General features: G+C 44.7%; 1 protein-coding gene across 9 annotated transcripts in view; it reads right to left on the minus strand.

The window, feature by feature from the left end:
• Positions 1 to 12,889, minus strand: part of LOC135902673 (uncharacterized) — an 84,484-nt gene that overhangs the window by 44,340 nt on the left and 27,255 nt on the right. For 2 of the 9 annotated variants that reach the window (XR_010564567.1, XR_010564562.1), the window contains one exon: positions 11,053 to 11,327. The exons of the other annotated variants lie outside the window; for them this stretch is intronic. The gene's annotated coding sequence lies outside the window, so the exon portion shown is untranslated. Of the gene's footprint in view, positions 1 to 11,052; positions 11,328 to 12,889 lie in introns of those variants that run through there. 9 annotated transcript variants of the gene reach the window in all.

Consider the following 12,889-nt stretch of genomic DNA (forward strand, 5'->3'; position numbering starts at 1 on the left):
GAATATTGATTTTTATGAGTGTAATTTAGTAGTCTGCGTTTATACAGAGCTTGTGTCTAGAGTTTTAAGAGCCAAGTGTATACACGCGTTGAGCGGTGGGTCTTATAGCAAAATTAACCAAAACAGTTATTGGCACCCGTATTCAAAATTCAGGTCACGCGCTAGAGCGGTTCATGAAACAGGCGCCGACCAATAGTAGGGAGCGCATTAGCGAAAGTGGCGGCCCAATGACAAACAGCTTTCACAAACGAAAGAAAATTTTTCCCTAAAACGCTTGTCTCTTAAGTAACGTCCATTTCGCGATTTATATTCATAGTGACCGAACTGTGTCGCGAATAAAACGGCCTACTTTTAACGTAAATTTATGTTGTCAAGATGATGTACAGCAGCTGCAAAAAAAATGTAGGTGTGCAATCTTAATTTCGCGAAGATCTTAAAACTAGGGGCCAAATTCGCCAAGCTTGCGTTCGTAATACGTGTGAATCATTTGTGCATTTGCCGTCACTAATATTACGCCGGCTGTCACGGCAATGCTGAATTGGCTGCGTCTCATGTTGCACGCCGCTCTATAGAGCACGAACCACTTTGTGAACACAGGCCGAATTCGCAAAGCTTTTCGTTTCTCAGTGATCTTTGCCATTGGTTGGCCACTTTCGCTAGTAATATGTATAGAATCAAGCTGGCATCTAGTCTTAGGACAAGTTGTAGCGTAACAATGCTTTTGCGAATGCGAATGCACATGCCCATCTTGGTGTAAGTAGGCCGGTATTCATTAAAAGCCCTTACGTTAGAATTCTTCGTAAGAACAACTTCCAGCTAATGCTGACGCTGGACGTATTTGGCGAGAAGGAGATAGTCGATGACAAAGAGCACTTGTGAGCGACAAGCATTGTCAATTCGATCCCTGATTTTTTCTACCGGAGTAATTATAATGAAGAAGAGGAGCGCAGCTAAGGCGCAAGGCAGCAGCATCGACGCGGGGGCGGCAGACAGGCGCCCGACTTTAGTTCGTGCTCTTCGCTGCGCGCCTTCATAAGCTTCACAGTTCCAGATTAATAAAATTGCGCATATATTCAACCATGTAGAACGTGGTCCTTTCAGTTTGTTCAGCGTAAGACATGCTATCATCACTGCGCTAAATGGTCCTCGCGACCGCGTTAACGAATCTTAAACATAAACGCAGAAGGGAAGAGTCGTGTTGAGATGCGGCCGTATTTTGCGAAGGCTCTTTTCAGTCGATTGTACTGATTTCTTAACATATGTCCTGCAGAGTTGCCGATCACAGCGATAACTGCATCGCGGCTTCGCGCTAGCCAATGGCGAAGGCCGGAGAGACTGGGAAATGGACAGCCTTCGCTACTAAATGCCGCACCTGCTTTCTATAGAATTATTTAGCCTGCGTACATTCTGCCGAACAGAATATCCAAACTTTTTTTTTTCGTGTTTATCATGCTCAGCCCCTGTCTCTTTTCTTTTCCTTTAATATTACTTTCACTTTACTTTTTTCTTTACTTTTTTGTCGCTTGCGCGCGCACGTTTGTTTGCTTGCTTGTTTGCTAGTCGGTAAGGCATCGCGTGCTTGGCAAATAAATAAAAGGGGGAAGGGGGGTGAAAAGGGGCAGGCTTGGTGCGATTGCTATTCATAGTTTTCTCCTTCCTTCGTCGCCACCGACAATCGATTCACAAGGCAGGGAAGGCACTTTTCTGCTTTCTGAGAATCTCTGGCTTGTGCGAGCGCCTTTGACTATATAGTGCTGTCCATGTACTATATAGTCTCTACTCCGCCACCCCTGTCTCTCTCTCTCTCTATCTACACACACACACATATACATATATATATATATATATATATATACCCAAGAAAAAGAGTACGGCGTACGTTGAATAACCACATTATCATTGACTAACATTTCGGCTGGTGGACCAGCCTTTGTCAAAGTCTGTACTTATCCAACGGACGTCGTACTCTTTTTCTTCATTTTACTACCGGGGCCAGCGTGATTTCCTCAACTATATATATATATATATATATATATATATATATATATATATATATATATATATATATATATATATATATATATATATATATATATATATATGTACTATTACTTGCAGGTAGTTCTTCGGGTCAGAGAACGCATGAGTAGTAACCAATGAGGTTAAAACGAGCATCGCAGTGCCTCACAGAAATCAAAATGCTGTTATTTGTGCTTAATAAGACGTCCCTTTGACTGAGACTAATCTTTGCTTCATGAAGGCCATACTCGGCATCCCGTGACCCGGAACCTGGAACGTGGCTCCTTATCTCTGCAAGCACGGCACAGAAGTTCAACAACAAAAGGCGAGTCCATCGATGGTCGCTTTTGTGACACGTTATCTGATTAAGATGCGTACGGTTTTAAGTCAGCCTGATTGGAGTGATTGTGCAAACCGCTGGGGGGAGGGGGGGGAGGCGGTCGGAAAAGACAAGCGAGTGGCCGACTCGTTTTTCTTCTTCACCTCGATCGTTGTGATGCGTGAGGCGTCGTGTGACGCTGCCGGTACGTTACGGTACACGTGTTGACAGTGAGATTTTGAAAAAAAGAGCACCCGTGTCTTCTCACCTCACAAGGCGCCAAATTCCACTTGCGTGCTACAGTGCTCGAATCTGTGGAAGCGAACGAGTGAAACTCTCAGACGTAGCAGATTGTGCGAGACAGGAACTTGACAACAGAAGGAAAAGCGCGAGCATGCGTAATCTAGCTTTTATAAGGATATTTAATTTAATATGATCTTCTGAAAGGACCTTTAATAGGTGTTTCCGACTCCTATAGAAGTTCTTAAGTGATGTGTATGTAGACTGGGATTTGCAGTGTCTAGCTAAGTAATAATGATCGATAATGTTAAGCTAATGCTCGGGGGCGTTGTGTCGGTAGGGGTGGGCAGGCCGGCGCGGCATCGTGCACTGCATAGCTCGCAAGGTTCGACTTGCGTTCTCTTCCGCGTCGCTGTGCGCGTTGCCTTGTGCGCCTGTCTCGCGATTCGCTTTGAATGAGGACGCACTGAACGATGCACCTGCAGAATTTAGGTTTCCTAAACTCTGTTAAAGGGTGCCGGCGCTGGCCCTCCAGCAAGGCTATATCCTCCAGCATCCAACAATAATTTCCTCCTCTTCTCCTCTAGCCAGAAAATTACGGGTTGATATATTATACGAAGGGGTCGCGGAGAAAATTTTAAAAAAAATCATAAGTAAGAACTCTTCGCCAAATGATACCTAAAATATGGTTGTCGGTGTGACGGCAGCCAGTTATGAACTCTTTTGCAATAAGACATCGACGCCCCTCATAGCTCCAATGTTGCTTTGGGGCATTACACCCAATAAATAAATAAATAAATAAATAAATAAATAAATAAATAAATAAATAAATAAATAAAACAATGTCTAAACATAGGATGGCAGCTGGTATAGCATGGGGCACCACGGTTGATAACTTCGTGACGGGAAGGACAGGGCTAGCTGATGCTCAATAATACAGAAATGGACAGCGAAAAAAAAATCAAAAGGACCACGGACGAAGAGCAGAAAACTGCTTTTCTTCGCCACTTTTCAGGCCATGTCTTGTTTTGCAGTGAAACATTCAGACACATTGTCTCTAGAAGTCCTGCCGAACCAAGGGCGAGAATTGCAGACTTTCTCTTTATATCACGAATGGCAAGGGCGAAACTTTTTACCTGTTGAGACAGCAAATTAAAAACCATGCCGACGTCACGGAAACTTTGTGAATGATGTCCTGGACGCATAAAACTTTGCAGACATAACTGAAGTCCCTGGTTCACCGATCTTATGGCTGCCGTCTGGCTCCTTCCGCTGTCATATGGACGGCTCCCTTGGGGCACCAATGAAAAAGCGATCATGCCTCGGGGCAGATTTTCTGGACTTGTGCCTAAATGTGCGTTCCGCGGTCGTACATGATTGTTTACGCAGTTCAAAGCCTTCACTCTTGTGAAGTCCCTTGAGCTTGGTACTTTTTTCGCTGCGTGCGCGAAACTAGGCTGAGAATGGTACCTAAATATTACTCGAACCGAAATGGTTTTGTGCATGCATGTTAATATATGTTTCGTGTTTATCTTGCCGTTTCGGAACACGTGCTGCCTGTGCTGCTGTTAGCTTGATGCTTTTGTTTATCTTTTCCTTGCGACGGTTCAGCATTCAACATTGAGCGCGAGGAGCCCCTGGTACTTTAGGCAAATGTTCCGCTATGTATTCACTTTGGACAAATGAAATAACGTCTGCGTCCATAGTAGTTTCTCCCATTTAATGTGGCTGAGACCGGAAAAGAAAAAAAGACCGCGTACTTGTAATAAATCAATGTTGAAATGACGGTTCTGCTGCGAACAATAAAATGAAAATCACGACTGCTGTAAGCACCGTGTCGTAAAACAGCGGTTGCGCGACAAGGTTATATTCAAGCAAATAATTATGAGAACAAAAAGTCGTCTACATGAATTGCGCACTGAAACTGAGTGGCGCAATACCATGCAGGCTGTCGATGAATATTCTCGCCAGCTGTTTCCTTTTCTAAAATATACAGAAAATGCGACAACTAAGCGCTAGTGAATTAAATGTCTGGAGCTTAGGGAAGATGCCATTAAATTAATATATATGTTTTGTTTATAACAATTGGTAAAAGACTCAAATGGGATCAGTCGTCTGCCACTTCGCATTGTCGGCTAGATGAAAATAAGCCCTTACAATCCCGCGCGCATTCTTTCTGCGATGATATAACTGTGAAAGCAGGGAGCACGACGTGGTGGTGTTAGTCGATACTTTTCCTGCAAGTTATGCACCCACCCAATGTGTAGTGCTCGATTGAAAAGTGTATTATAACTTCTGCGGCCAAATATACAAACCAGTTCTTATGCTAGAGCGGTTCGTATAAAGGGCTCCACGCAGTCGTAGTAGCGAAAATAACATTAGTGAAAGAGGACTGCGGATGACCAACAGTTCTTATGGACGCAGGAATGTGTATATATGCGGTCCCACATAACTCCAGCAACCTGAGCATTCTTGGTTACTGCTACAATGCCAATTGCTCCAGCGTGGTGTATCTATTACACTTTAATTGCTATAGGCATCAAAGTAGACTAACCTAAAGAAGGTCACGCAATACGATTAAAGTCGATGAGAAAAGAGGAATAGTTGTTTTACAAGAACGCAGCGTAATGCTTGAATGAGTGCTCTATTCATTTAGCAAAAAAATTTCTGGCATATTGCTGATGTTTGTTATATCACTTCCTCGCCTTTGTCACTCCTAGTGCATTGACAAAACAAGCAACATGGCTAGTAACGTATTTTGTGTGAAGTAAATGTGACATCCACATTCTGTTTGGGGAGTTTTATGCGCGCAAGACATCATTCACAAAGTTTCTGCGATGTCTGCAGGGCTAGTAATTTGCTGACACAAAAGGTTGAGAGCGATATGCCTGACAGAGCACTTCAGTCAGGGCCCGCTATTTCGTTGATTTTTACCTGTCTGTAATTGTAAAGGAGGCAACGTTGCATCGTGCCATCACACGTGAAGTGGGCAACAGTAGACGAACAAGATGGTAAACGCCAGTGGCGCATGGGCATGGACGTGCTCTATGTTGTCCAGAGGCATACACAGTATAGTGTCAGTTAAGCCCGCAAAAGTAGCGAATGATGTGTAAGTTGGTACTGGTACCTCACTGAGAATCCTCAACTGTAATATTACAACATGGATGAGACGATGAGCAAAACGAGAACAACGTAAAAGTGGCAGCCAGCATTTCGAGAAGTAGACTTGCCTTTTTCAAGGCGACATATGGTTTCCTCGGCACAGGATTCTCTGAATTTCTACCAGCAGGAGATGAAGGAACAAGGTGAGCGCCCTCTATACTGTGCCGAGGAAAGCATATGTTGCCTTGAAAAAGAGCAAGTCCACTTGTCGATACTTTAGCTCCCGCTTTTACGTTGTTCTCGTTTTGCTCAACGTCTTGAATTTCCATCTCCCGCCTTCCCCGCGTTTAGCATGGGTGAGAGAAACATGCAGTGTTCTCAGGTCAAAACTTTTCACGCATGAAACCCTGCAACCGCAGCAGTACCATGTCTCTCCAATCTTTTCTTCACTGTCACGTGTGCCACCATTCCTCAGCAGTGCTCCCATACTGGCACCAGTGCTTGCACTTTCTGGTGGAAACAGGTGCACAGGCAGCAAATAAATAAATAAATAAATAAATAAATAGAAAGATTCTTTACAGCTGGATAATGTCTTACTTTCCCCTTCGGTGACGCAATGTCAAATGCACAGCATGGGTGCTATAACGTAAAACTATTCCAAACTTTTCTATTCCAATTCTGCAATCAGCCCTCCGCAATTGGTCAAGAACTTTATTGGACCACCCCCACTTCACCTGTCTGTCACGCGACGTCACGAAAACCGCGATAGCTCCCCATCTGATATGACGTGTACACACTGAGTATGCGTGATTTGGCCGAACAAAAGAAAAATAGTTATTTTTTATTCAACGCCTTTTCGGCATTAGCCCGCGGTCATTGGTCAAAAGTTTTTGGTCAGCACCCACTTGACCTGCCTATCACGCGACGTCACAAAACCGCAAGAACTCACCGCGTCAAAGTGACGTGTACGCGTTAAAGGTGCATTAATATGCCGAACAAAACTTTATTTTATTCTGGATAGCTGCAGGCTGCCCGGTCCGAAAGGAATAAAAGATGGCTGCCGCCGATCGATCAGGCATTGGCTACTCGCCCCTGCCGGAGAGCATGGGTTTATTTGCGTATACTAAAACGTTTTGCGTGGTCGTGTAACATTTTCGAGCACTTTCGTCAGTTTACGACCTCGTTCTGTGAGCTCTTCTTTGCTGAGGAACTCTTTTAGCGTAATTATTAAGCTTCCGTTGCATGCCGCCGCCATTTTCGACCAGCCACCACAAGCTAAATAAGGAAAAGCGGACCAATCGCAGACGCCGGCACCACCCTCTTCATCCTGTTATAGATTTTCAGTGCAGTGGCTCGGCCCCATCGAATCCCTCTCCACTTGAGCGTGCTCCTCGCCTCTTGTCAGCCAATTAGATAAGACAAGCAGCTCAGTGCAGGCTATGTTATTCGTTTTTCAAGCAAACAAAAGTGACCTCCTGTGAACGAGGAGAGCGTTTGATTGGTCAGTTCAGACAACCCTGCGGGTGACCGCCCGATGCTTGCGTCAGCGATTACGCAGATTTGACGTCAGGAAATTGGAATAAAAACATATTTAACAATTATGGGGTTTTACGTGCCAAAACCACTTTCTGATTATGAAGCACGCCGTAGTGGAGGACTCCGGAAATTTCGACCACCAGGGATTCTTTAACGTGCACCTAAATATAAGTACACGGGTGTTTTCGCATTTCGCCCCCATCGAAATGCGGCCGCCGTAGCCGGGATTCGATCCCGTGACCTCGTGCTCAGCAGCAGCCTAACACCGTAGCCACTGAGCAACCACGGCGGGTGATTAAGAACATATTGGAATAGTTTTACGTTGTAGGGCCCGATATTGCCTTCGTCTTTGTTTTATCGGCTTCGTTGCATAAATGGTATCTTTGTGGTGGTGCATTCTTTACAGGCAAAATAGCGCACGAAATATCCTTGGAGGCGGATTTTATTTTTACCTGCATGCTGTTCCTTGAAAAAAATTTACACTGAATCTATGAACGCGACTAGATGCAGTCAGACGTGCCGCACTCAAAAGCGTAACACAAAAATAAAAGCGTGATGACCAAGCGTTTGCCTTGATCGCTCGAGTACTAGCTAGAAAGTGTAGTGGGGTGAAATTTGGAATCGGGCGGGGCAGTTAGATGTAGGGTATATAGCTGGCACCGTGTCGCCCCGGAACTGAACCAAAAACAAGCAAGAAAGCATTACTTATGCGCGATCCGCAATAAAACTAAACCGCAACATTTTTTTTTTCAGTCTGTAGCGAAACTGAAAAAAAAAAGATATTTAGTTTTTTGGTTCAAGTCCATTATACAGCTTGCAGCTTTTCAACCAAACTTTGCCTCTACTAGAGACACCACCGTGATACAAATTTGTGAACACGGGCTTAATGCTGTTCTAGAAGTGATGAAACCGTATTTAGGTTTGTGGACGACCTACACGATCGTTTATAAAGTTATATTATTTTTTACTGCGTCAAGGAGTTATGAGCTCCGAGTCGGGCTATATCTGTAACATCGCGGGAAGTCACATTCAAGCGCCTAGGCCATGGAAAGCAGAAAAAACTGTCGTCACTAGTATGAACCAAGAAGCCCACGACTGTGATACGGGTACTCTACCACTACTCCACCACTGCGCTCTCAATAAATAAATACGTGCTTTAACTTTACTCTCAGAGTTCACAAAATTGTCTAAACGGGTTGCTTTGGAGGTAGCATCGTCCAAAAAGTATGTAATCATTTTTTCGTGTTAAAAATTAGACGTGAATATTACTGCTCAATGAAGAAAATATGCTGCGCTTGCTGTTTACGAGCGCCATCAAGGGAAGCGTGCAGAAGGGTGTTAGCCAATTCCTTGGCCTCCGAGATTTACGACTCGGCTTTACGAGTACTATCAAGCTCAGCCGTGCAGACAGTATTAACCAAATCCATGTCCTCCGAATATTACGATGGCGAGTTCTAGGTGTTGGTGGTGGTGATGATGATGATAACCATGATGATATTCATTAGCGCCCCTTTTGAAACGGTGTGGTAACAAATAGACGCCTATAGTCTGCTTTAGCTAATCAGCTAGAGTGGCTCGACGCGCTTGGCTCCGACCTGTGGCGTCCACACATTCAGCATGCCTCTGTTGAAGTCGTATTCCCCGCAGATGAAGAGCCGAGGTGAGGCGTGCGTCCTTGGACGGGTCGTTCCTGATTCACGCATTTCACTCACCGGTGCACTTCAACTTTGACTATGTGCCTGATAACCACAACCGCCCACTTAATGGTGCATGAATTCGCGCACTTGCAGAGGTAAAATTGACAACATTCCCTGAGAAGTGCACAGTTTGTTGAAGCGAATGCCAATCTGCGATGATTGCTTCTGTAAACATTCGGTCGGTCGTGTGAGGGGCGCACGGGAGTGTCGCTGCTTATAGCGCCGTTATTCACTTTGAGCTGCAGAGTAAGTGCGCGTAGTCTGCGCTATGCTTCAGCTAGGTGACCGCTTTTGTAATTTTGATGTTTTGATGTAATTTTGTTGTAATTTGATGTGTCTCACGACAGTCAGGAAACCTGTAAATGGCAAGTATACTCAATCGATAGAAACCATGTACTATTTTTTTCGTCGTTCTCATAGGTCGTTTTCGGTACGTATATTGTTGGGTAACGTCAAAGCTAACATCATCCAGCTATGATATCATTTGCGATGAGAGCAGCATACCGCGTGCTATAAAAGTACACGACAAATTTAAGATTTTTTTATTTGGCCCAATTTTATTAGATCCGCTCGTTCTGGTTGCTCCAGCACATTTAAAAAATTGAAAACGCACTTTTAGTTTCACCATAGCATACACACATTATTTGTGTGAAATGTTTCGGCTTGCAGCACTAATTCCGACGCTATAGCAATATTTTGAAATTGTTGAACAGGTTGGCGATGCTCTGTAAGCGCGCGCATGGGACGCACTCTTCACAAGTATCTCCCATTAAGGGATTCTTCAGTAGAACTTCCTTTCTTTACTAATATAGCATTACCTATCAGATTAGGTACCCATGTTTCCGAGCCCTGTACATTCCCGGCTGTTACACCATCGCAGTAGTAAATAATATCTAAGTTGTCTCTCATCCATATGTAGGCTCATAGTAATGCCATTCAGTCAGGGTTACGAGAATAATATTAGTAATCGTAGTTAAAGAAAAAAAGTTTCAGCCATACACTCAGCCATTTATGTTCATATATCCCTGCGACAGCGAAGGTTTAGGTCATGGTCGTCCATGGCTCTCTTTTCCTCCAGCATTTTTGGTCTATGCTTCCCACTTCCTCCGTCGCTCTTCCTTCGTGAATTTTTACTGCGTTCATTACCTGGCTTCTCGCGAGATTTTCCGCAAAATTTCTACGCAGCCAATTAAAATGATATTCTCTATTTCTTCAGAGCTAGTCTCCCTCACACGCAAAAAGGGACGTCACAATTCTTACACTGGCAATTAGGTTCCCATGCCTTGATAGTGAAAGAAGCAAATAAAGAGTTCCTACTAAGGGTGGAAAGTGTGCCATAAAAGAAGACGACAGATTATACTTCTCTGTCGACAAGGCGCGGCCTAGTTCACGGTGTATCCTCGGCGAGACTCAAGCAGTGCTATGCCGACGAACGTGCCCATTTATCTGAATGTCGTGGGTCGGCTTCTGTAATTCCTAGCTCTCGCCATTTTTTAGAGCTGACGAGCCTCTAAAAGAAAACAACTTATGTGAACAGAACAAACATCAAAGCAGTGCGTTTCAACGCTCGTGGGACGACATATTGTTGTTTTTTACGAAGTACTGCGAGGGAGAAAACAAACACTATCGAATGCTGAAGCGATTAAGCAAACAGCTCAGTCATTGCTCGCACCAATCAAAACATACGGGCTGAACGCAATGCGGAAATGAGCGAAAAGAAAGGATACATGGCGAGGACCCGCCTTTCCTGCCTGCGGCGCATCACTTCGGTGGGACGGCTCAATTCAAAGACGCCGATGTCCGCGCAGAAGATAGTACAAAACCGCATCATAGCTCTCGCTACTCATACAGTCTTTGTGATCTTGTTTGAGAACCAGTCTCTCTTTGAGAGCTCACGTGCCGTTAATTCATCCGCTTGTTTTGCTTCATTCTTGTTTCTTTTCTTTCTTCACCAGGCATCATTTTTAACATCCATTCGTTTAGAACGGATATATATGGCCGCTTCGGTGAAATGCATTTCTTTAGGTGCGAAAGATGCGCGAGCACAGGAATAACATGATAGAAAAGCACTTTCTAACGTTCTAGTTAGTATTCTTCAAAGCGGCCTCAAAGAGGCCATTATGAATAACAGTGCGTATCTTTTTTTTTCTTTAATGTGAAACCTTCAAATGACGTATTGAACGAAAAATGCGGCATCTGTAGCAGCGCAACGGCACCTATATTCGCCTTGGCTGCGACGCCAGGTCCCGCGGGCACCTTGACGGAGCAGAGTGGGCGAAAGCGAACACCACCCCTGCTGCCGCCCCAGATGTTGCGTGGGGGGAGAAGGCATCGTGCCGACGCCGCGTCTCCCTCGCTGTCGGAACCCTGAGTTATCCGCGCGTTCCTCGTCCGCCCAAGCTCTCGCTTGCGTCCTAATGGATAATGTATCAAAAACAGAATAAACTCGAGATGAGAAACGATGGCGGTATACAGGGTGTTTCAGCGAACACTTTCAAAAATCTTTAAAAGTTGCCTGTGGCAGATATCATCATTCTAGTTCATAAGCTGGTCTACTCGAAGCGGCGGACAATACTTGTACAAACATTTGAGATGCAAAATCGACTAATTAACAAAAATTCACTAATTAAGATTTTAACTAATTACATTATGGCCCATATTGCAATTTACAAATTCTTGTAGGATTTCGCAAGGCGTATCCACTTGAATTTTCCAGATGACACCAGTTTCGAGATATAAATTCCCCAAATTTGCGGAGAAATGCATTGGCGTTCCATTTAATTTGTTAAGAAAACGTGGCTTCATGCACGTAAGTACACAAGTAATTGGTACGGCCTGTTCGATGAGATAAAGGGGGTATGCTGGGATATTGAGTCGAGCCAATATTGCCCTACCAGCTTTTGTGAAGCTGAAGTGTTCCCTCTATCGCATCCGAGTGGCCTGCCTGAGTTCATCGAAAGTGTTATGTACTCCCAAAGGTAGCATGCGCGCCGTGGAGGTACATTTAGGCAGGCCCAGAACCGCCTTGAAAGCGGTTCAAATTATCGTGTCGGCCGGCCTTTCGTATTCCCTGTTCAGGAATTGGTAAGGTAAGTCATACGTCATTCGACTAAGTACTAAAGCCTGTACGAGCCTCATCGTATCGCCTTCTTGCATGCCCACCTTTCGGTACGTCACTCGACGTAACATTTCGTCTTTGTTAAAGGTTGTGGATATGGGGGTTTGGAGCGTCTGTGCTGCTTTCTCGCCGCTCTGGAGCCACAAAACCACGACTCGTATCGTAGGTACCTCTCAGATCATGTGGCCCTCAACCACAATGTTGATCGACCCTCTGGAGTGGTAGCCTTTTGCGTGTATCCGGATAATCTCGGATTTTTCGTGCGCACACTTCAGCCCGCTTTCTCGGGAAAATTTCTCCACCGCTAAAAGTTCCCTAGGGGATAAAGAATATGCGCAGTATTAGCGGTGGAGAAATTGGTGGTAGTAAGTTTCCAATCTACGAGCCCACTCTCAGAACTTGAGTGTCTTACCCACTGGGTTAACCAGGGCCTCCGTGATAGCAGGCCTGTGCACTCTGCTTTACGGCATCATGTTACATGGACCGAAATTTCCATTGCCAAGACAGGCATGACGAATGCGGTGACGTCAAAATCACCCCTGCTCACTCGAGAGTGTCCTCTGCTCTGTGGCAGTCGGGCAAGGTAATATTACTAGTTTATTAAAAACAGCTTTTTTGAGATTTGGTTTATATTTTCTAATTCTGAAGTATGACGTCACGGATCGAGGTGCTATCTAGGACGCGCTGGCCAAGCGACTCAACGCGCTTGTCCACGAGGATTTCATAACTCGAAGGACCGCTCAACGGAGTTAAAATGGACATTAATGCTTTCACATTCACAACTCATAAGAAGTGCTTGGGTGTCCTCGGAATATTTTTTTTTTCGCCCCACATTTCTTCGACAGTGCCGACGTGCCT

Source organism: Dermacentor albipictus, chromosome 1 (assembly GCF_038994185.2).
Source record: "Dermacentor albipictus isolate Rhodes 1998 colony chromosome 1, USDA_Dalb.pri_finalv2, whole genome shotgun sequence".
In the NCBI taxonomy this organism is placed as follows: Eukaryota; Metazoa; Arthropoda; class Arachnida; order Ixodida; family Ixodidae; genus Dermacentor; species Dermacentor albipictus.